The 25,802-nt window shown below is 32.2% G+C and overlaps 1 protein-coding gene across 1 annotated transcript in view; it reads right to left on the reverse strand.

Annotated features, from left to right (window-relative positions):
- The window catches only part of LOC132740419 (uncharacterized), a 127,957-nt gene extending 109,013 nt beyond the window's left edge, over positions 1-18,944 (reverse strand). The window contains exons 1-4 of the mRNA XM_060728321.1: positions 18,856-18,944; positions 14,529-14,668; positions 9,004-9,044; positions 8,156-8,257 (exon numbers count right to left, since the gene is read on the reverse strand). The gene's annotated coding sequence lies outside the window, so the exon portion shown is untranslated. The remainder of the gene's footprint in view (positions 1-8,155; positions 8,258-9,003; positions 9,045-14,528; positions 14,669-18,855) is intronic.
- Between the last annotated feature and the right edge of the window lie 6,858 nt (positions 18,945-25,802).

Here is a 25,802-nt window from a genome sequence, read left to right on the forward strand (position 1 = left end):
ATGACATGAATTTTTATATATCATTTTAGTATGTCAATTATCGTTTTTACGGATGTGAATTTATATTAAATGGGGTGATATATTTCTGCTTTTATATGAGAAACTGTCATTATCACTTACCATAGGAAATAATTACAGCGTGCCACATCCATAAATAATAAACAATATAAAGTCAACAAAAATTATTTTTTTTCATCATTTAGAAATTACTCTTTTATTAGGAATTCTTATTTGAAAGTTACAAAAAAACAATTTTTAAATATTTTGATTATATTATGATGCATAGCTTCGACACTGGTATTCCAAAAATTCAAGTCTAAAAATAGCTCTCTGTGTATGCATTAAAAGCCATATATAATTTTTTCTTATTTCTTACAAACCCTGTGATCAATCAACACATATTGTTTATATATCATATAAAGTAGTAGAAGTGGGGAACATCAAGACTGTGCATTATACATATAATGTTTACAACTCTACTTAATTTTAAATTACACAAAATTTGTTCTAAATGTTTGCACTACCTTCATATTTGAGTGTTCTATAACTGGCATGTTCTATATACATCTATATATACATGAACATATAAGTAAGGACTGTCAGTAAATCCAAACATTCATCAAAGTGTTGCAACCACTTAGAAATTCTCTGCTTCTCCCAGATATAATGCACTGCTTGCATGTGTGTGTGATATAAGTTTCTATAATGTCGCCTTGGAAACTAGCTAAACGAGTTTTTGTCATTTTATTTTCTGGAGCTAAAGACTAATTTGTAATCTCTGGATTTTGGAATATTTTCTATCACCTCTGTTTCCAATAGCAAAGTCACAAAAACAAACATGCCATAACGTCCCGGATGTCCAGGACAGTCCTGGAAATCAGGTGTCTGTCCCGGTGGTGTCCCAGAGATGATTTATGTCCCGGTAAAAAAAAAATCTAAAATAATCTACTTTGAAGCAAGAAATTTTACATTTTTATATAATTTTATTGTCAAGTTTTTATAAACTAGTCTAGAACGCTAATAACGAACGATTATCCCCTAACAGCATTCCAATGGTGACACTAATCCTTTTATTGGTATATCTATGTGCCCCTTCCAACAAACAAGGTCATCCATGCATACATATAACATTATATTTCAATGTCGTTTTGTATTAAGAAATTCAGAGCAAAATAAACACACAAAAAATCAACAAGAGGTCCATGATGGCCCTGGATCGCTAACTGTGTGTTCAGATGAGCTAAAAATATGTAAAAAAAAAAAGTGATCAATTTCATAGAAATACTTAAAACTAAATTTGTGCACATTTCATGGTTGAAATTTCATCTTGCATTAATTTTATACTCACAAAATCAATTGAATTTTGAAAATTGCCATTCATTTTAATTAACATACACTACCAAATACTAGGTTGCTAGTCATTTTCATTAAACTAAATCAGAGAGCACCTGTTATGTGACACACTATTGGCAGGATGTTGAAACATTTTGATGACCATATGTATATATATTCTCTGGCTTGAAAAATAAAGAAGAAGAATGATGGGTATGATTTGAAGTAGTCTGCCGCGCCAAATCAAGTAGTTTTCAAATATTTCTAATACTTCCATAGAAAAAGATCTGAAACAAATTTTGCTTACAAGGCTGCCGAGAAAACATCACAGATGACTTACAAGCGCGTCAATTTTGTAATATTGAGCATAAAAATAATGTTGGGCAACTTTATTTAGCTGTGACAAGTCAATATCCTATAAGATTTTAAAGGTCAATTGTTGTTTTAACTCATTTTATGAATTGGTATTATTGAGGACTATAACTCCATCTGATATGTAAATATATAGGATCCATATACAAGCACATTTTTGAGATAATCATAGCATTAACAATGAAAGTATCCTGTCATCTCTTATCACCAATTTAGATCAATTTAGGAGACGGAAATCTGAGTTTACACAGATACTTATCTGATATTTGAATGATTTATATTCATTTAGCAGCCTAATGAGCTTATTATCATTGTTTTCGTATGATATCATTCATTTTTTCACAGTACTTGGATTGACTGTACAAGATAGCTTTGTTAGATGACAGTTTGTTGGTAACACAGTTCAGGTCATATGTCACTTAAACAGGAAAAGTTATTTTGGCTAACATGGGTGTTAAACAAACTTCAAAGCAATGCCGGGGGTCAAAACCATCTCAACTGCTGGAGCTTAGTGTTTCATAGACCCATTTAGTCACCTCTTATGACCATGCAGGGATTAATGGTGGCTGCAATTCTAATGCCCCAACCATTAAAGGCAACCCCTCAGTGACAAGGGGCTGAATGTATAACACCTTTCTGGAACAAGAGCTGACAGTAGGAAGGGTGCACTTGACAATTGCAGATATTTCATATTATCCGGAACTCAGCAAATTTGGGTTTTTCCCATCTAAACTTTTGCCTTGACAGGTTCACAGTGCACTTCTGTTTTGTAAAGTGGTCAACTTGTAAATGTAAAAGTTTGTTTGTACTCTGGAACTAAATGGGAAAAACGCACAAGTTCCAATGTACATTGTTTTTCTACTTCAGCACACTTTTTTTGCCAATGATAATCTTTGATTTTATTCAAAAACTTTTATTCAAATATTTTTATATATAGAGTTATGGGTCTTGGATAGTGACCTACAATTATGAACCAACGACATGTGGAAAGTGTAAAGTATGTGTAAAATGTGGTTATTCTACATTGTTGAGTTCAATACTGAATTCTATTGGAGCACCTCATCCAATATAGATTTGACAGCTGTGTAAAGTCGATGAGTCCTCTAGAATCAGTATTGTTCTCAACCATGTTTAAATTAATGACCTCTTTTTTCAAAACACCATTTTGTGATATTCTAACAGAACATTGTTACTTCAATTACATGGGTATGGATTTGATTTGAACCTTTTGGACTCTGGATGGAAATAAAATCAAGGTTTTATGGGGTGTGATATGGATTTGATATGAACTTTTTGGGTACATTTTAAAAGTTGTGAAATAAAGATAGTGCACAGAAAACTTAAACCTGTAATCTAACAAGCATAAAAAAGGGTTATAACTCATAAAATATATGCTAGAGTTATTTGTCTTAAACATTGACCTATATTCATAATTCCAAAGACATGCTTTGAGTCTCAGTATGTGTGAAGGTTTGTCAGTGTTATGTATATATCAGACCCAAAACGCGATGGACTAATATAGCTTAATATTGCATTCATAAAAGATACACTCATAATCACAGACTCAACTATAACTGAAATGCAGCGGTTTATTTGCCAGAGGCGGGCTTATCAGTACACTAAGGCGGTTTTATCAATACTAGGCTCTGACTTTGCAAAACAATCACATTGAGATGTGTTAAATTTCACAAGTACTTACAGCACTTTGAAAATTCATCTTGCACAGTACACAAAGGGCCATAATTCTGTCAAAATTTATGTAAGAGTTATGGGCCTTGAATAATCAAATCCTGTTATGTTTTCAAAAGACATGCAAGTCTTATATTATGATCATATTATGATCTCAAAGTGTTACATCAATGCAAAAAAAAGTTAAGGATAGGTCCACTATTTTTTTAATATAAATGTATGTGCTATAAATATTTGGGGAGTGCTCATTTTGTCACCTTAGTGCAACAACTGGTTTACTCCTATTAAATTTAGAAGAACTTAACGTGTTACTGCACTAAGGTGACCATTTAAGACCATCTTTATTAAACCTTAACATGCAGTTACTACATTGTAATTAGTGATGTTGCCAAAGATGGTAAGACCAATTCCAAGATTATCAGCTTATTAAACTCCCTTTCAATGTGCAATAATTATTGAGTAACTGAAGGAACACATGAAAGTGTATTATTAAAGCAACATATTTGCTGTCTGTGGACTGATTTAAATGATAATAGAATACCTAGAATGGATGAAATATGTCAGTCATTATTTTCAATTGAAAGAGAGTGGGCCATGCTTGAAATTGTTGCCAAACCTATTTAAAATAGCAGCCTTCCGAGAATTTTATTCAGTTTACATAAAATATTCATGTACATCAAATTACATACTTTACATATATTTCAAGACATTACCATAAGGTTATGAGAACAACATAAATTTTACAGTTTTGATTTTTTTTTGTAAAATATTTCCTCAGAAATTGATATACTTTAATAGTTGAAAAGGAAGTGTCTTTCAAAATTTACGCTAAATGAGATTAACTTTTATACATACATTTGTATTGCTTTATACATTTGATTACTTCAAACGTCCATGCATCAAAATGATATACTATTTCTAATGTCAGTGTGCTGGTATGTTAAGTACAAAAATAATTTGATTGCAAACTTCATTAAATATTTAAAATCAATTCATGTAATTCATTTCCACCCGATTCTCATCATATTAACCAGCGTATACTGTTGGAAATAAAATCACCATTATATAACCAACGAAATGAAAAATACCCATTATATAACCAACACGTGTCTACAATAGAGCATTAAAATGGTAGGTAGGTCCTCGGGAGTGTTATGTATCTATCAGAAATACATAAAACGCGGCAATATTTCTGCTTTTTATCAAAAACAGTATATTCACAATGTCATTAAATATTTACACGCAAAATTGAATTGGATTCCATCACAGATCAAGCAATGACGAATACACTAATATCATCAGAAGTTTATATCTGAAATGTCTCACTTTGCCGCCTTTTTTTTTTTGGTCAATCCAATAACGTAATCGAACTTGCAATTAATTACAACATACTGTCATAACACCCGTCCATAATCTCCGAGTCTGCACATTGATTTTTATACGCAGATCTCAATCAACCTGGCTCTACGGAACCATTAAAAGAATGATGAGTTTTCCCCCAGAGGGCAGCACCGTGCAGACATGTCGGCAAAAGTATTAACATATCAACTTAACTCCTACCTTATCTGTCAAAGCAAACTGTCATAAAACACTTACAATTAGTACAAACCTTCAGTGCAAGCTCAATTTTTATTCCAGGCTTGTCATGCTTGGAATCTAGAACAGTAAAATGAGAAAAAGTTGTCATTTGGAACTTGGCAAATAGTTAATCCCCTGCCATAAAAAACTTTTACCTTTGCAGCTTTTACAGTGCACTACCATCCATAACAGATAAGTTGACCTGTTGCGCTTATTTTCGAAGCTAACTGTATTTGTTACCCTAAATTACCTGGGAAAAAAAACAAATATATTCTTAATTCTTGAGTAAGCCTACGAAAGGGATCTTGATATTAAAATACTGATACTGAACAAATCAGACCAGACAGTCATCATTCTTTGGTCACTGGCATGTAGAACATCACGGAAAGGAAGCGGAGTAACTCAGTAAATAAAGAACTTAACTCCATAAGATACCACTTACTAGCAAATATCTGAACACAGGGTTTTTTCCAGGATTTTGGGAACATGACCCATACCAATGGTATTGGAATTTAAGCAATCTTTTGTTAAAAATTGGAAAAAATGCATGACTTAAATTTGCAGTGATTTCATGAATGCAAAGAATCACTGTGTAGGATGGCATCTTAAAACAGTTAAGCTAAAACAGTTAAGCACAATAACAGTGAAGAAGCCCTTAATTTCAAAGAAGTTGTTACTCAATATTTTTATTTTGTAACTTTCAATTGGGAATTATTTCCTGTGGATTGGGATAATAATATACTATTTTCAATTGGGAACATGACCGAATATCAACTCTGTATAAAGTAAGCCCCAAAAAAAAGCCCTAGAGCACACTGCTTCACTATACAATACACAAGACATAAATTTATAGAATGGAACACAGAGGAGAAGCACCTGTTTAAGGCTTAAATGTGTCTTTTAAGACTCATTATACAAAATCACAATTTTGATAAGGACTCGAGTTCCTAAGTTAAAGGCACATTATGCCTCAGAAACTAAAAAATAATTTCATTCTTTAGAGGAAGACCTTGCACTGAATTTGAACTATAACTAAAACAAATTTTTTAAAAAGGACCAAAAAATAAAAAGCTTTTGGGAAGTAAAAATTGAAGCGTTTCTGGGGTGCAGTGGGCCTTGAAGTGTAATTGTTATAAACAAAAAACATCATTTTTATGCACCAGTCCAATCTTGAACCCTGGCCGATATTTCTAGGGAAAACAAAAAGACAAAACAAAGTTATTATCATGGTCATTACTAAAAACACTGTTAAAAATGTTTTCTTGAGATAAATAAGCTGATGCAGTAACGCTAAGTCAATTTAAACAGGCTCGGTTGAGAATATTCTAAATAGGAAAAGTATATTATCCTAGACTAAAATCTATACATCTTACTTAAAACTTAATTCAACTTGATGCTTTAAATTACTCTTTTTGCCCATTTGTATTTACTTTAATATAACAACCTTTTTAGTGTTTCCTATATTTAAATAATGCCCGTATTCCCATGATCTTAAAAGTTATGATTTTTCCATTATACAAACAGACAAAGTGGCTTTCTGTAAATTTAAAAAGAGTACAACAAAATTGAAACTGTAATATCCCCAGAAAATCTATCTATTCCGGAGGGGATATATTTCTACAAGATGTTATTGTCACATCTACACGAAATGGCTCAATCTATTTTATTATGTTTTATATATGATAGGGTATGCAAGTACAACAGTCAAGTACTTATCCAGCCACTGTCAAAACAGGAATGTAACATATTTCGGAGCAACACACCTCAAGATTCATGCTAATTTTCATGAAAATTTTGAATAAGTATCTGAATGTTTAATATTGTGCAGTAACTAAAAGGAAGCAATTTACACATTTTCAATGGCACTTACAACCCCCATAAATTACCAAAAATTGGTCAAAATATGTATAAATAGCCCTTACTGCATTAGAAACGCAGTAGAAATATAGTTGTAAATACTAAAGAAACAGTCATTAATTACACAGAACATGTAAAATATTACTTGAATCTTGAATCTTTTTACTTTCCTACAATTTTAGTACATTTTTCTTAAAATTTGATTTCATTGAAATATTTTGACTCATCTGGAGGCATGTAGCTTTAACTTATACCTACTACCTAGGTGTAACGGTAAGCTATGTGTAGGATATTATGCCTAGGTGTTACATACACCTTGGTGTAACATATACCTGATTTAATATATACCTAAGCGTAAAAGATACCTTGGTATAGGTGTTACATACATCCTGGTGTAACATGTTTAAAGGTGTTACAATATGAACTGAATAGCTTCTCCCACACAAGCTTGAGTAAATTTGTTTATATATTTATATTTCTTTTATTTGTCATCAGGTATTAATGACAACATTATGTTCAATACAGAGAATCAAAGTGCTGCATGCACTGACATATTCACAGATCACTTTGGCTATCTTTTATTTATATATTTTAGGCAAAGTTTTGATGGCGGCATATTTCCAGATTAACTAAAAGTGTAATTTTTGTGGATAAGTTAAATAAATAAAATTGTACACTTGATAATAAAATGTTCACTTGTATAAACAATTTTTAAGTTTTCATACAAAGAGCACAAATCTAGAATAGAGCTGCATACTGCTTTAAGTCACACTAAGAATGTAAAAGCCATATTGCTACTTAATTGGTGGAATTCTATATACTCTTATGTATGATAATTATTATTTTCAGGCATAAGTAGACATCAGAGTAGAACCACCTGCCTTTTATAAGCCAGTGTGATCTTTACATTGACCCAAAGAAGCCCAACCCTCCACTCTGCACATCATCTCAGTACTATTAATGCTTTTGCCAAATAGTTTTAATTTCCTTCCATTGGTTCAAAAGATACAGAGCGGACAAGAATTTTTTATTTATACATAGACTAATTGTGAACTTAACCTTGATCCAAGGAAGCCAAAACCTGGCCATGGTCTCATTGTGTTTAAAATTTCTTTTGATCAGTTAAAAAGATAGGGAGCAGACACAAATCTGCTAGGAAACAGTAGATGACCAGATGCGTAACATTAAACAAAGAATCTTTTTTAGGCATATAAAAGGAGAATGAAGAACTACTTTGCATAACAATGTTAAACGTCACTTTTTGGCCAAGTATCTCGTCCAACAGTTACTGTACAGCAGTATTTACCAATAAAATGCAAAAACTTACTAGTATTCTTTCTTTTTCCTTTCATACAGTATTTGTTGAGTGAGCTATACATCCGAGACAATTCTTTGTGGAACTCTTTCAATGGCACTGAAGTGGTTCTTTCTGAAAATTTTGAAAAATAGATGAAGATCATTTTATATTTCATAGTGGTTTGCAATACCTGTTCGGTTTTTACATTTGGATTCCCAAAAATGTAAAAAATAATCACAACTGTTTATTTTTCAGTCTTTTGAGAATAGGTCTGTCGCCCTTTGAATTGTAAAAATTAGTGCTGTAATGCCTTCATATATAATATTATAGTCCTATTTTATACTGTCAAAATTTGAAAAATTTAAACTAATTTAAATAATGTGACTGAAAATGCTTAGATTCATGATAAACACTTTACAATGTCTAAAAGTTTTATGTTTCTGTTTATTATGTTCAAGACAATTTTTCTCAATAATTTTGAGAGTTGTGAATTTGAATTAAAAAAATGTGGAAAACATTTTTTTTGCTCTATCAATGGGGGCCCTTCTTTGGCCCCAAAAAATGTGTGTAAAAAAATGGCACTGAATCATAAATACAGTAATTAGTAACTGAATTGTCTGGATTGAGAATTACTGAGTTGCTCCATTTGAAATTCACAGTCATTTCAGAATAGAAGGAGATGTGTTACTAATTTATCAAAAGGGCGCCAGTGACTTTGACAATTTTATAGGCTTGACCTTAAGCAACCATGAGGTAATGCTACTGCTAAGTTTGAAGTCTAAGCCCGGCAATTCCCGATGTTGGGGGCCATGGTTACCACTGGATGGTGCATGAGGATACTACATAATTAAAAATTCAAATATTATAATAATACATACTGCTCCACAGCCTTTCTTCATTGACAAACCTTGACCTGCTCCTAAAAAATAACACAAACGCTGCACATAAACTCACTGCATGCCAAAAATTATGTTCTTTAGTATAAAATGTAACAGGTGTTACTATGGAACTTGGCTAATGTTGGTTTTTCCCACCTAATTTTAGGGTACAAATAATTTTGACCATTTTAAGCTTTATGGTGCTTTCACTATTCACAAAAGAGTGATCAATGCATTATTTCACATTGGGACGTCCGTGGCCGAATGGTTAAGGTTGTTGACTTCAAACCACTTGCCCCATACCGCTGTGGGTTCGAATCCCAAAAGGGACTTTGGATTACTTCATGTGAGAAAGTAATCCAGATAGCTTGCAGAACATCGGTGATTCTACTCGGGTGCCTGTTTGTGCCTAAAATAATGCACGAAAGGGTATCTGAGAACTTCTTCCACCAGAAAAGTTGGAACGCCGCCATATGACCTATATTGTGTCAGTGTGACGTAAAACCCAGGCAGAAAAAAAATCAACCAGTATTTGCAGAACAATAGATCCAAATGATTCAAATAGAGACAGAATAATAAATTTTGCATATTAATGGTAGAAAAATATGGAATATAATTATATGTCTTTATAGTTTAATGTTGTTAATGTTTTATTGGGATCAATTACTCCAATTTATTTGTATTGCTAATCTGATCAAAGCTTTAACAAATGTCATAAAATGGGTTAATAGGCACAGATGTTTCTTTCATAAGAAAATTATTAAATTTATGATGCTTTTTAATCTAACAAATATAATTCTGTTCTTAGGCATAATAATTTCCCAGAAAAGGTTTGATTTTTAACCATTAACCCAGTCATTGCATTTAAGATTCTGGATATATTTAGTATTTTTAGAGTTATTGCCCTTGACTTAGAAAATTTAGAAATTTTCAACTTGTGTCGCATGTAACTCAAAAAGTAATTGACCTAGAGTCATGAAACTTTACAGGAATGTTGATCAGCATGTGTAGTTGTGCACCTGGGTATTTTTGTCTCGATATATTCAGTATTTTTAGAGTTATTGCCCTTGACTTAGTAAAATTTTGCAATTTTCAACTTGTGTCGCATGTAACTCAAAAAGTTTTTGACCTAGAGTCATGAAACTTTACAGGAATATTGATCAGCATGTGTAGTTGTGCAACTGGGTATTTTTGTCTGGATTTATTTAGTATTTTTAGAGTTATTGCCCTTGACTTAGAAAATTTTAGCAATTTTCAACTTGTGTCGCATGTAACTCAAAAAGGATTTGACATAGAGTCATTAATCCTTACGGGAAGGTTGCTCAGCATATTTAGTTTTGCACCTGGGGTTTCGCTTTTGGATTTATCCAGTATTTGTAGAGTTATTACCCTTGACTTAGTAAAAACCGTTTCATTATGTTGTTATTTGTTCCTTGAGTGCTTGAGTATGAATCAACCAACTTTACAGGAATAATGATCAACATCACTAAATTACAGGAATAATGATTCACATCACCGTGAAGCTATGCACCTGGAACTTTGCATGTGGATTTTTTTCAGCTTTGTTAGAGTTATTGCCCTTGAATTACAGTAGTATTAATTTGCAAATTTCAACTTGTTCATGCATAGCTCAAAATTATTTCACTTGTAGGCCTGAAAGTTTACAAGTATGTTGGTCAGCATGTGTGCTTATGCACCTTGGGGTTTGCTTGTGTATTTATTCAGTATTTGTAAAGTTCTTGCCCTTTACTTAGTAAAAGATTTTTAGTTTTCAAGAGTCATAAGATTGACAGAACAGTGGCGCGGTGAGGGCACCTGTGTCCTATGGACACATTTCTAGTTTACATAGATCAGCTGGGGCACATAAAACAGATATAAATGCAAAATATAATTAAGCAATATGCTTAGAAAAAACATTGAAAATTGTATTTTTGTGCAATTCTTAACCCGATTTGAGTGATCTCTTTCCAATTTTGAATCATTTTTACAATTAGAATTATAATTCTGGGGGAACGAATAGAGCAATTGATCTGAAATGTTGCATACAAATTATTGGTCTAGACCAACATCAAATTGGATATTAATCTCGAAAAAATAATGTCAAGTAACCTCAGTGGAGTCCCTTCAAGAGCTAAAAGCTTGTGCATGAAATCATCGCTGAACGGTTAAAACTAGTGCTGTTATAATACACTCATGTATTCTGTGCACCAAATATTACAAAAACATATTCATAATTCATCACATAAAGTAAAAGAACCGAATGTTTACAAGTACACTTTCTCAAATACAGTCGAACTTTGTTTGCTCGAACTCGGAGGGCTTGTGCAAATTTGTTTGAGAGATCGGTAGTTCGAGACAACCAAGGTTGAACTATTATTACGTAGGATAGGCCTATAGGTGTTCCAGCTTACATCGGTCAAATAATAAATACGTCAATATAATTGAATGTTAGTACATTTGTTTGTCAAATACATCATTTCCTTCAAACATTTAGAATTATTACCCCAGTGTTTTCAAATGAGTATTGACTGTGCACTTTGTTAATCTATATTCATGCATATTGTAATTAGTTGAGTTCAATTGTTGAACAATGTTCAAAATATATTTATATGTTTTTATGGGATAAATTTTATTTCAACAATGAATTAATAAGATATGGAAAAACCCTTAAACACTTTACAGTACCATCTATTTGTAGTCATCTACTACAAAAAAAACACATATCATTCTGTAATTAAAGCCATCCGGGTAAACGTCATTTATTTTTATTGACTTTTGCACACTTCACTTGTATAATGTGTTATTGTCTTTCTATTGTTACCATAGATGGCAAATAAAGAATATTATCATAACAAACAAATCAGTTACAACACCTTTAATTTTGTATCAATTAACCTAAATTGTCTTTACCACGATCACAAGGTGTTAAAAACATGCGTTGCCGACTGTCAGTTATTCAATATGTCGACCCGGAACTTTTGGTTTTTTTTGTGTTCAACAGAAAAGGTGTAATTTTCACTATATTCCTGCCGAAGGGACCAGAGATCAGGTTCAAGAGTTCGAGCGATCGGTGTTCGAGCCACCCGACGTAGAACAATATACAATGTATATCATATAAGAATTTTGCCGGAACAGGGCGATGAGTTCGAGCGAAGGGAGGTATTTGAGCGTTCCGAGTTTCGATCAAACGAAGTTAAACTGTATGATAATTTGATAAAATCTAAACTGTCAGAGCAGGAAAAAAACTTTAATTCCTATGAATTTGGTATCTCCATGCTTAAGAATAACTGTATGATATATTCAATTGCTACAACATTAGAACATTACTGAAAAGTTTAATATCTTTAAAAACTTATATGAAATGCCATTTACAAATCGTTATAAAGAAACTAAAGTTATATGAGGTGAGTTTTGAATGTTATATTTCCGTCTTTACAACTTCCATGGATATATTTTTGTGTTCAAAGAGTAGGAGCAGAAACTGAATTTCTATTTTTAGTAACAGTGACCTTGACCTTGATCACAGACACATTGGTGGATATCCCAAGCTGCCTCTTGATATAAACTACCCATACACCAAGTTTGGTGTCAAACAGCCTAAGCAAACTCGAAAAGTTATTGAGCAGAAACTAAATTTCTATTTTTTGCATCAGTGACCTTAACCTTGATCACAAACACCTGGGTAGCAATTTCAAGCTGCCTTTTAATATAAGCTACCAATAAACCAAATTTGGTGTTGATAGGCCTCGGCAAACTCAAATTATTGAGCGGAAACTGAATTTCTGTTTTTAGGAACAGTGACCTTGATCACAGACACCTTGGTAGCAATCCCAAGCTGACTCTTGATAAAAGCTACCCACACACCAAGTTTGGTGTCAATAGTCCTTTGTAAACTCAAGTTATTGAGCGGAAACCAAAATTGAAGCCCGCCCGCCAACTTCGGCATTACAATTATAACCCGGTTTTCTTTAAGACCTGGTTAAAAATCTGGTATATTGGCACTGTGTGAAACACATTGAAAATGAAATATTTGTTGCAGATAATGTTGATATAAATAATCAAAGTATCTACCTGTAAGATTTGTCTGTACAGACACTACCGTGTGACTGTGTCCCTTCCCTAATCATTTAAGTAACGGATTGTATCATAAAATGATTGTTTCTTTTTATACTTGAAGTTGCGTTTTAGTGACAAAAACTTTTATTAGTATGCAAGACATTCTACTTAATATTATGCTGTTTATATAGCAGGTACGTTAAAATTTCAATATAAGTTGGTGAGATCTTTGATAGTTGATATATGCTGGTGTTTATTTATTCAGCACTTTCTACACCATCAATAGCTTAAAAGCAAAATATCAAATATTTTATCCACAAAGCTGACATTAGCACAAACAATCACTCCAAACTGATGTAAAATTTATACAAATACATTGCTGCTTTTTGCAGATTGTTTTATCTAAATAAAATACATGTACCTTTAAAACAATCCTTTTGTGGTGAAGAAAGAATGTACATGAAATCAAATCCCTAAAGTATACACAATACTTATGGCCTTAACCCTTAAAGTGCTGGAACCGAAAGTGTTAAGCCTTTGCCACCAGTATAGAGCCAGGCCAGCCTGCACATCCGTGCAGTCTGACCAGGCTCTATACTGTTGGCTGACAAACTTTAAATATTCAAATTGATATCCCTAATATTGATAATGGACAGTCCCAAAAGTGGAAGTGGGACAAGTCTATTTAAAATATTCAGCATGTTAAGGGTTAACTTCCTATAATCAGACTATAAGGATCTTTCAACAGCTCCCGGTACAGACCAGAATATCTAGCACAAGGGAAACTGTTCACAGCAGTTAACAAGCTCTACGAGTTTCCGCTTAACAGTTAACAGTGAGCTAGATATTCTGGTCTGTTACAACATTTTAATCATATTTCAGTAAGAATTTACGAAAAACTAATATTTTCATTTAGCATATTTTTCCTTTTTAGTACAGAATATATTTACAACTTCATTCATAACGGCAAATTGATGTCATTCTAAGAACCCAATTCATTCGAAGACACCCGGAATGACATCATTTTAAAGCACGCAACTTGTCTTACAAGGGGGTGTAAGACAGGTTTTCCTAGCAGTAATGTAAACGGTAGATAATCATGCCATATGCAAGAAAATTCAAATGTTCTACATATAATAATAATTATAATAATAATAATAAAATTAAAAAAAAAAAAAATAATATCTTTATTTAAAGAAGGTTACACATTAAGAAAATACAATAGCAATCATATATAACTTATTTCCAATGTGGCCTTCTGAAATAGAAAACAACAACAACAGAATATGCATAGGTAGAAAAATGAATGTATAATATATAATTTTTAGAATAAGACAACTCATATACTTTCGACAGACACTCAACAATTTGTATATACGTATATTGCATCATTCGTTCGTTCATTTGTTCGTTTCATTCGTTCATTCATTAAACATCAAGATATGTTTTGTATTTTTCTATATGAATACCTTTTATTACCAGTTAATATCGCCAGTTATATCCAGTTAGTATCGCCAGTTATATCAAACTTGGTGAACCTCTGTTTGTATTCCAGCACATTTTTCCTCATCATCTATGTCTAGTAAAATCTTCTGATGGTAACTGGTAACTGAAAACAAATTAATGCCGTATTTCATAATTCAACCATACAATATTAATCATAAAACGAGACGAAAATGTTCACATTGGGTTAATGATCTTGTTATTTGTCAATAATGTCTAAACTGTTTGATTAATTCTTCGGCTCATATTAAAAGTTAACACAGATACTACAATATTATCTAATGTCCTTGATAATGGGAGCTTAACTCACTTCTGGCTCAGGTCGTTCACCACTTAATAATATTCTCCGAACATACTTAAATCGAAAAAAAAAAGAACTCTTTTAAAGGCAATGTTCTATCTTAAATATCATCTATAGAGATGTTATAGAACTAGGCAAATGTAGGTTTTTCCCACCTAATGACGGGGCACAAAGAACAGTGTACTTTTTTACAACAACAAAAAATTGTACAAGAACAAGGTTAAAATTCGAAAAAAGAAAAATTGTGAGCACTTGAAAAATGTTGCCTGCTTCTAAATCTTCATCAAAAGTTTATTTTGAAAAACAAGAGTTATGTTCATAAGGTGGCAGGTAAGGTCCCCAGGGTTACACGTTTAAACGGGTTCGTTTCGATTTTCATTTGTAAATGTTAACGATATATTTTACCGTTCAATTGAAATGACCATATTGTCTTACAAAATATCTTAATCATTGCCTGCAATCATGAATTCTATCAATTCTAATTGATTTATTCCAAAGTCAAAAACTAAAAAATGGGTGTTTACAACCCTAAAATAATATTAAGCTTTTGACATAATACATTTTTGGTAAAGTTGATTTTCCTTTGATCTTTCAAAAGTGCAAAATGGGGATACAATGCAGAAAATGTGTGCTGACTCAATCATGATGTCAGATCCCTGAAAATTACTTGTTTGTACATGTATTAAAAATAGAAAGTAAGTCATCATTTGGCGACTCGAATAAATGGTGTAGTATAGGTCATAGAAGTACCACTGTTTAAACGGACTATCGTTTCAGTTCTTAACAATTGTGTAAACGTAATTACAAAAAAATTGTAAACGTGGGAGCCATAGTGATGAGTGCCTGCAAAGAAATTGGATTAACCTGTACCTTACTGGACAAGTCTGACTTCTATTACTTTAGACTATCCAATATCATTTTTAGGAATATCAAAAATGAGATTTCAAGTTGGTCAGACTGCAAGGATATGCAGAATGGCCTGGCTCTATACTGATGACAAAGGCTGATCACTTTGGGTTCCATCAAGGTAAAGGTTGCGCCGGCTCTGTAAGGTTGAATAATTACACTTGCCTTCAGCTTACAATCACTCTACCAGTATTCATAGTGCTTTAATTATTCAAGTACACTGGCAATAGACTGGTGATAATCTTACAATATCCTAGACAGTGATTTTACATAGCAAAGTCTACAAGTCTATCCTCATTGTATAATGTAACAGAACCAGATGCTAGCTGTATTCAAATTTCTGTTAAACAGAAACAATAAATTTGCATTAGCCGTTCATTAGTTTCCGTCACACCATAATTTTGCTTTGTATTACAAAGAATCAATGACAAAACAGCGACAGAACTGGTTTCTTTATTGATTCCTATAAGAATATGCTCGTGGAATAACATGTTCGTACAAACAATATTACAGAAGAAATTTATTCACAAAACCAATTATTACTGATCAAATTGGAAATATTATACAACATCTGATTAAAACGGAGACCGCATAAAGATTAAAAGCTACTGAGATATAAAACCTACGACTACAACATTAATTTTTCCAGTCATATTCCATGCAATTTGAGTAAATTATCTAACCATTTTGATAGAAGAATAACGGACATCTAGTAATTATTTGCAGACAGTAAAAGCATCAAAGGTTCGCTAAATACCAGTTGTTCATCAAATTTTGCTAAGTCATAGTTAATTAACTTAGCACAGAAGCAGGAGAATTCTCAGTTGTATAAAAACCCATACAACTCTTTATCAAAGTGACCTTCTCTTTATTGAATATCAATCTCTCAAACAACAATGTTTTCCTTGCACTTTGATATTTATACATAAAACTGCAATATAGCTTATTTCAGGCAGAAATAGGAATGAAAGCAGTAACTTCTTTTGTGTGTATTGTTTACAATTATTTGTATTGTATGTCTGCCATTCTTAACATGTTTACTTTGTAAATGGGGGAAAGACAGTAGTTTTGTGGATGTGTTAATTTGTAGTGTTTAAACTTACAGTCTGCTGCAGTGTTTCTGCCAGACTAGATTTTTTGGGGGTCATTTGTGACCCTCTGTATAAAGATAGGGGGGTCATTTGAAATGATTAAGGTTCAACTTTTAAAAAAGTAAAAATTACAGAAGTAAATCTAAGATGTTAACTTCAATTTTTCACTTTTTGCGGATGCAAACAAAAAATCTTTTAAGGAAGAACCAAGTCTTATTTGCATGAAAACATTTAACCTGTCATACGTCTGTTATTGCAGAAACTTTGATATTTTTGGCCACTAAAGCAGAGATGTAGATAACATTGTTACCTATGTCACTGACTTATTAAAAGCCCCTATCTTTTGTGGTTTGCTTGCCATAATGTGATAAATTGTCTACATGCACAAATTGCTCGTGTAAAACCCTCGTTTACACCCTGACAGTGCATGTCTAAATCCCGCATACCGTTACTGATTGTAGAACGGTTAAATGTTGTGCCGATAATGACACACAATAGGTTAACAACTTATATATACCCGCAGTTACCGAAATAAATAAATTTCGGATGGCCCGGCATTTCGGATACTCAAACAATAATTGCTGTTTTTAACAGGATGGCGCTTATCATAGGAGAAATAACTTAATGAAAATGCATCTAATTACATGTAAGGCAGATTATCACTGCGTCATAGAAAATGCGCTTTGCTTTTCCAATGCGTCATTCGTGAAATTATTGAAGTCAAAAACACAAGAATCGCAGAGTAGCGGAAACACTGCTGCTGGCAGCATTAGATTCATCCCATGTGCAACCAGTCCAGACCAAGATAAGCCCACAAGGCTACCCAGCAGATCTGTGACGTCTGATCATGGTCTGCACAGCTTGCTCTTCCAGTCAGTACAAATTTTGAAGTTTTCCCTTAGGATGATGAATAGTTTTGTTCAAACTGAAAGATGGACAAGTCCATTGACGATATTCCAATACAATAAGTATCGGAATATGTATCAGAATAAATAATTATGATAATATTTTAAACATTGACATTGCTAATGTTGTTTTAGCCCAATCCATTTGCACTATATCTCTTTGTGAATATTTCTTTTGTATACCTTACATGTATTTATGTACAGAATAGTTGCAATAAAATATAACAAGGAAGTCAAAGGGCGGGACCCACAAAACGAGCCCGGCTTTGGCTTGCCTCGACCTTAGACTACATATGTAATGTATAAATTATTTAAAAGGAAATCAAATAAAAAGAACCAATTAAAAAGTATATAGAATTCTTTACCTATCAGTGAAATTTTCAGTATCATTCTAGTGGGGTACACCTATTTTTAATGTAACTTAATGATAAACTTAACATTGTATAAACATATTTATTTAAGTTTGATTGCGAAACAAGTTCTTGCGACTTATATTAACTACTTTGGAGTCCGCTTCCTGGAACCAACCAGTACAGGTGTCATGACGAAACATGGTTGTGACCCGATTAGGGCTCCAACCCATGAGCCATGGGTTGAGAGACAGACACATTAACCACTAGGCCACCACTCCTCTTAAAAATTCATCAGCAGTCCTTCTGGATTCAAACAAGGCAAGGGACCAACTCTTTTTTATTCATAAAGCAATAAACTCCTTAGTAGTGTTAGGGTCCAAGAACAGATTCAAGATCATTTCAATAAGTTTATAGCTTTCATCAGGATCAAAATCCTGAAGGCCATGACAGTCATGATTCAAATAATCATTTCCGGTTTACCTGAATATATTACAATTTCATTGAAAATTGTTTTATTTCTGGTCAATCTTTCCCAAGTTTCATAAATTCATAGACAAAAATATCGGCGTTTTTAAATTTACCCGCGTTTCAGACTTAACAATTTAATTCACCTTTTATCACTTACACTTTATCACCTTCCTGTTGGGTGGTTCATAAGATGCTAGATCTACTAACATGTTTATCAGAAAAAAATTGTCGCATTACAAATTATGTCAAAATGAATCAGATAAATGTACCTGTGCATGAAGTGATCCACAAATACAAAACGAATGGTCTGCATCGTAAAGGCTGCCATTCGTTCTGTTCTGTTCACCATGAATAAAATATTTCTCATACGTACTGTATCCGTATACATTCATTCTCAGTAATTATGGGTCAATATGCAATACTCACACAACGTTGGTCTGTAACATATTTATTTCATAAATTTTCAACAACTAGATCAATAGGCAACTTTACTGTATAATGAGATCTTACACATTCCTCTAATGTGTCATTGCTTTAATTGAAGCCTTTCTTCCTACAAGTTATTTATGTTTTTCTACAATGCCACAAAAGACTTTTTTAAAGCCATGGTATGTACATGTATATATTATTGTAAAAATCTGGAAAAGGGGTGATCCCTCAAAAGCAAAAGCAATGAAAACTGGTTTGATCGAGTCTGTTCATGAGAGATAATGGAATAATGCAACATCCTGCACACCCCTAGCACCAACTGAACTTCAACACCTTACACTGTTTACATGCTGCTTGCAGGCGAAAATATCGTTTAACTAGTATGTATGAAATATATGATTTAACAATAAATCGATCCTTGATAAATTGGTCTGGAAAATAAAAGTGATTTCGCCATGAATAAAAAGACCAGTTTATGCACCAAACCACTTTGATAATTTTGTCTTTCATTACATTTTAGTTCGATAATTTTCCCTTGAGTTTTCTCTTGTATATTTTACGTGTGTTCGAATGCATGCTGACACATTCGCGGTAACGCAGTCTATTCACCGTATTTTGTTCTTGTTGTGTTTGTTGTTGTGTTTACGTCCCACCAACACAATACAGGTCACATGGCGACTTTAGCTGCCCCTCCGTGCATTATTTCATGCACTGTATTTTAAAACTAATTGTATTGCAAAAAAGAACAAACAAAAAAAAGATAAAAAGGTATCTCAATTGTTTGCGATGGATACAGAGGAGCTTCGTGAATTATGATGAAACAAGTTATATACTGCAAGAAATAAGTGCTTATATTTTCTTTTATTTTGGCAAAATGATAGACACGCTGTCATTCCTCCGCCATACTGGTGATATTTTCTGTCTGTAAATGGAGTGTTCAATCATAATTGCATGAACTACAGCAATGATAACTATTCATTTACAAGTCACAAATGTCAGTTCTTGCGGAAAGAGTTGGAAATATAAGTTGTTTTGACACTTTGTTATAGAAACAGACGTTTTTACAAGTTAATATTACAATGCAATACAATAATATACAATCCAATCCTATGAGATTTTATTGTGTTGAGTATAATACTGAATTCATTTGGACGAGTACACAGCTGTAAAATATTTCATATTCATTTAGGAATCATTGCAATAACAAATTATTCTTGTCGTCGACATGTCTTTATCCTTTTTTGTACTTCAGTTGCATTTTATATTTAACTGGAAATTATAACGGTTTAAGTAAATTTTTTATGATTTTGAAATTAAGATATTTTTTCCCTGATGGAATGCCAAAAACCACCTGCCAAGGGACGCGGTAGTTCTGGTTTATTTCAAGCTGAAGCACAACAAACAAAAATTTATGGTCCGTGCCTGTCTCGTTATCACTGGCAACAATTTATATATGGATTATACATTTTGTTCTCCTTTTTTACACATTCATAACCATTTTTGATGTTTTGTCGTCGCTCTTGATTTTTCTATGGTTTAAAAAATTGTATATACATGTAGTTCCGGTGCTGTTTTTGACACCCCGTTTCCACAAAGTACGTCAAAGAAAGATGTGTGTAGGAACCCATAGTTTCAATTTTTACTGATGGTGTCCGATGGCAATGTCTTGATCTAATTTGTATTCATATGACATTAAAAAAGAAGAAATGGGTAAGTCTTTGCAAATTGCGCACTACTTAAGGTGGATTGGTCTAAATTTAAATGGGCACATTTTCAATAAATACATGTATTTCAAATATTGATAAAAATAATAGAAATGTATCATTTTGATATTCTTACAAAATTTGTCTAGAAAAAAATGACGATCGATTTAAATATTAAAATTGACTACCGTTCAAGCCGGTGCTAGGGGGCGTGAGGGATGATGCACTCAATCAAACAAAATGTACAGACTCAATCAAACCTAGTCTGTAGTTTTTATGTAATTTTGTTGTGATAAATGCTTCCGAGGTATCACCCTTCTTCCAGGTTTCTAAGTGATTTAGTATTCATGAACATTAATATAATGAATAATGATATTTTGATCTTAAACAATTTATTATCTGCTATGTGAAGTTACGCCCATATCAGAATATGCATCAACAACATTCATATGAATCCTGCATGTGCGGTTGTGTGTGTGTGTGTGTGTGTGCGTGCGTGCGTGCGTGCGTGTGTGTGTGTGTGTCACATGTAATACTATCAATATACATATAATTATCTATGTTATTACATATCTTAGTTATGGACCAAGCCACTTCAAAGAGTAAACACGTGCTCAAGCAAGACAACTCGTACATGTTTCGTATGTTGTTATGAACGACTTGTCTTACATTGTAGGACTGGAAGAGAACTTTGCCATTTTTTTTCTTAAACAATGTGCTAAACTATCTTCCAGCTGGGTTACTTCTTTCATTTCTATATTCAAATAAACAAATTACGAGAAAGTCGTGAATCATGTAAACTGTTAATGATTTATTTATACTTTAGGACTTAAAACATACTGTTGAACATTATAAAGTATACGAAATTTATGAAATAGGTGACCAGGTCTAATACATTGTAGATGAAAAAATGTTAATATGATTCGGTTCACCGCAAAGGTTACTGTATAATGCATGTGTAAATTTAGATATTCGATTTCCCGACATTGAAACGTTTTCAAAAATATCTGGAATGAACTTCACACGTCTACCAAGGCTGGGCAACCACTTCAGTTTGCAAACAAAAGGCGCTATCTTGGAAGGCAAATATATGTTTTTGTCAAATACTTTTCTGGTGGAAATTTTTTAACACGCTCCCTATTTCTCTTCTTCATTTTGACACGGCTTACATGTAAATTAAAGCCGTGATTTTGAGTGTGTAACTTACAAATGATAATCTATTTAAAACGCAAAAGTTATAGCAAACTGGAAGCTAGAGTCGGACTGGATTTTGCTTATGTTTGACGCTTACGACGCAGTTGATCTTTCTTTATCCGTAGCTTTTACTCAACTTTTTTTTTAAAAATAAATGATAAGTTGAACATTTTTATGCCAAAGTCTCGTTCAAATCAGACATACTTTAATCAAGAAAAAAAAAACTATTGCTAAATGATATGAAGCAGAAAAATATATGTGGTACGAAGCAATTGACACATTTTGACTGACCTTTATATAGGTTTAACTTGACCATTGTATGTGCATACTCGTATTTTATCAATCTTGTCAAACAAATTCTTGCATAATAATTCAGGCGCACGTGATGTATAATTTCATATACACAATATGCATACATTAAAGCTAATGCTTATTTTATATTTGTGCATATATACACATGTAAAATATAACTGAATTATTAAGATGTATGTTAATTCATTGCGTTTAATTTCTTTTGACTGTAGGACTAAATGGATTTTAAAGTAGACAGGTGTTTCACCAGGCCAGACTTATTTTCTAAGCAATAAAACCTATTTGCATTGTCTTTGTCTTTGAAAAAAACAATGCTTTTCTAAAGTCAGGTGCAGGGATTAAGATTTTTTATCAATTATTCTTTATAAGTAGATCTATATTATATCTTAAATGAGTGTCTGCTTGTGAATCCAATTTGGCATACCTTTTACGACACAGTTACCTCTATTAGGTCCAAAATGCACTTCATAGTTGCAGTCAACATCTTATGATAAAGTAATCTATTCACCCCCTTTATAAATTGCACAAAGGGAGAACAAATATTAAAATCACTAGTGTATGATTTTAAGCATCAGGTCTGAGTAATTTGCGATTGAATAATGTTTCTTTTGATTTGCTTTAAAATGTAAAAAACTATATACATTTATCTGCTGTCTGTAGTTAACAAATTCAATTATTGTTTGAATTTTGAAACAGAACTATGTTTGTACTTAAAATAGCTGCATAATTTTTTTCGAGACATTTCATTCTGAGTACATAATACTGTATGCATGAGAAACATTGTATTTTATAACTCTTTTGAGAATCGACCAAAACATTATAGAAACAACATAATTTTACCGTTGATAGATTTATAAAAAAAGTAATTCATCGGATACAGCTTTAAACACCTTTAAGGTTAAAGAACGTGCCTCCAGATCTTTGTCAGTTTAACACATTAATTTCCTTGTACATAAATTTTGTATATTTACAAGTAGTGTTTCAGTTGGTTTAAGGTGTAGAAATGGTTTGTTCAAACTGTTTGTGAAATAAACAAACGTAGTCAAATTATAAAACAAGTTCAGTGATATTTCTACTGTTTATTGCTCAATTTTGTACCGGACATATACAAAAGTTGATGACAAAACATTTCAAACTATTTGACTTTTAAAGGGCATGTATATGTTTTAGATAGGCTTGCCTCTCTCTCATGGAGTGTGCAAACGAGATATGTATTTTTGATTTACAGAACATTTGGAATAAGGTCTAAATAGTAAATGACCTGTGAGCAGGAATTATTTGGCAAGGTATCCGTCATGATCGCATTTTTGCGATGAGCTTCTCAATTGCTGCATTGCAGCAACATTTATACTTGTAAAGTTGTAGTTTGGGATGAATTTCAATGCCACGATTTACGAAATTTTCTTGCACCTCTTGTTGTAAACGTCTTTATGATAATAAAAGACTGTATTAACTTCATGAAATCTATTAATCTGGATAATAGTGATCCACCGGAAGCATTAATTTCAACAAAATTACATGAAAATTGCAGACTCGGTTTTATTGAGTCTGTTCATGAGGGATAATGCAAAATTGCAACACCCCTCACGCCCCCTAGCACCGGCTTGAGCGATACCCAATTTTCAACACTTAAAGTGCCGGAATCAATGATCCCGAACACTGCATTAAACTGTAAAGATATATTCACTAATTTAAAATATATTTATTTTACAATAAGCTTATCAAACCAAGCAACAAGTGAATAACGTATCACCGCTTTTATATTCGTATTTAGTAAGAAATATATAGATTTTGTATTACAAATGAAAATAATTATAAAAAATATGTAATTAAAAGAAAACGTTCACCTATTTCTGTTTTCCTTTAACAATTATTATGCAGACATTTAAGACATATCAAAATAAGCTTTACTTCACGATATGTCATTTGTTTTTTTTTGTTTTTTGTTGTTGTTGTTTTCTTTTGTTCGTGTGCTACTTTCCATGTTTTTACAAATATCGCAATATTTTAGCTATGAAACAAGAACTGTATATAAAACACTCATTTAGTTCTTTGAATGAATCACACGAATAGAAAATGTTATAGAAAATGTTTTACATAATTAACTTCAAGGGAACTCACTTAGTGCCGTTGGATTTTGCGCTATGTGCCAAATATCGGCATACCTAACAGTTAATCGTGACTTCATTATTGTTCAACATTTACTCTTTTGTCACTGAAGCCTTATTTTTTACATTTATACCATGTATTACATTGATGACATTCAAGATACTTATTTCAGTTTATCTTAAATATATTAACGATTTTGTCAAAGAAATTTCTACCAACGGTTGGAAATATGTTTTTATATGTTAAACAGAATTCATCGAAAATTTCTTTCAAAGTACAACATTAAAAAAACGTATTCATTGTTTTAAAAATAAGTCAGACGTTTTTAACATTAGCGAGAAATGAAAAACAACTTCACTAATCTAAAGGAGAAATAAAAAAAGAAAACTAGGAGTGCCTCTATCAGTAATATAACAGCGACGCCATTTCTAAATTTGAATGAAAACACTTAATATTTCGATAAAAAAAATGGCTTATCTCATAATAATTTTACTATTAATACACTTCTCATGTTTATAAATGTAGAAAGTACGAAATATATATCTTAAATGTTATAAGTTTCATCATACCATCATATTATTATTCGTTTATTTAAGTATCCTTCTCACATTTACAAATATAATACACAAAATTCATATACATTTAGAATACATGTAAGACTAATCAACTGAGAATTATAAAAGACATATGTAAACATTATCACATATAATCTAACTATTTACGTATAGAATAGATTAATCTGATTTATGTTAAAATTGTTATAAAAGAAATAATAAGAAATCATGTGTCCAAATTCATACTGCATATGTACCATTGTTTAATTTACTATATTGATTACAAAGCATACGTTTGGTATTCAAAATCGTCTTTTGGATCCAAGTGACATAATATTATAAGTGTTCAATTAGAAAATACAACAAAAATAAAGTACAAAGAAATGATGTATTCACTTTATGTGATATAAATAGCATGTTTTGTGTATACTACAGACATTGGATTTGTAAACTTCAATTTAATGCCATCCTTTTACTTATCATTGCGGAGAACTTGTTTCATTTTCAATTGTACTTCCTTCATAGGTATTTCTGGTTAACATGACAGGAGACATGTTTGCATAGTCTTAATATAGTATTGTTAGTGCAAAAAATATACAATTATATATCAATGAGGTAGGTAATTTTTGTCAATATTCGTATATAAATTGATTGCAAGTCGTAAGAAACATTAAATCTATGACTATGCTTAACACACTGTTGATTAAAAAATTGAACTATGGCATTGTAATTACAAGAAGACAAATCAGACAAAACAATAACCAGTCCCAAACCGTTGTAGTAATTTGCCACCAAGTTGAAAGTTTAACCAAAGTTGAAAGTTTAAACATTTATAAGAATATAAATAAGATGATAGATGCCGCGAAAACAACTAGAAAAAATGTATGACATTTAAAATAGAGAAAAAAAATCCCT

Source organism: Ruditapes philippinarum, unplaced genomic scaffold (genome assembly GCF_026571515.1).
Source record: "Ruditapes philippinarum isolate M1 unplaced genomic scaffold, ASM2657151v2 ctg1275_1_1_1_1, whole genome shotgun sequence".
NCBI classification, from domain to species: Eukaryota; Metazoa; Mollusca; class Bivalvia; order Venerida; family Veneridae; genus Ruditapes; species Ruditapes philippinarum.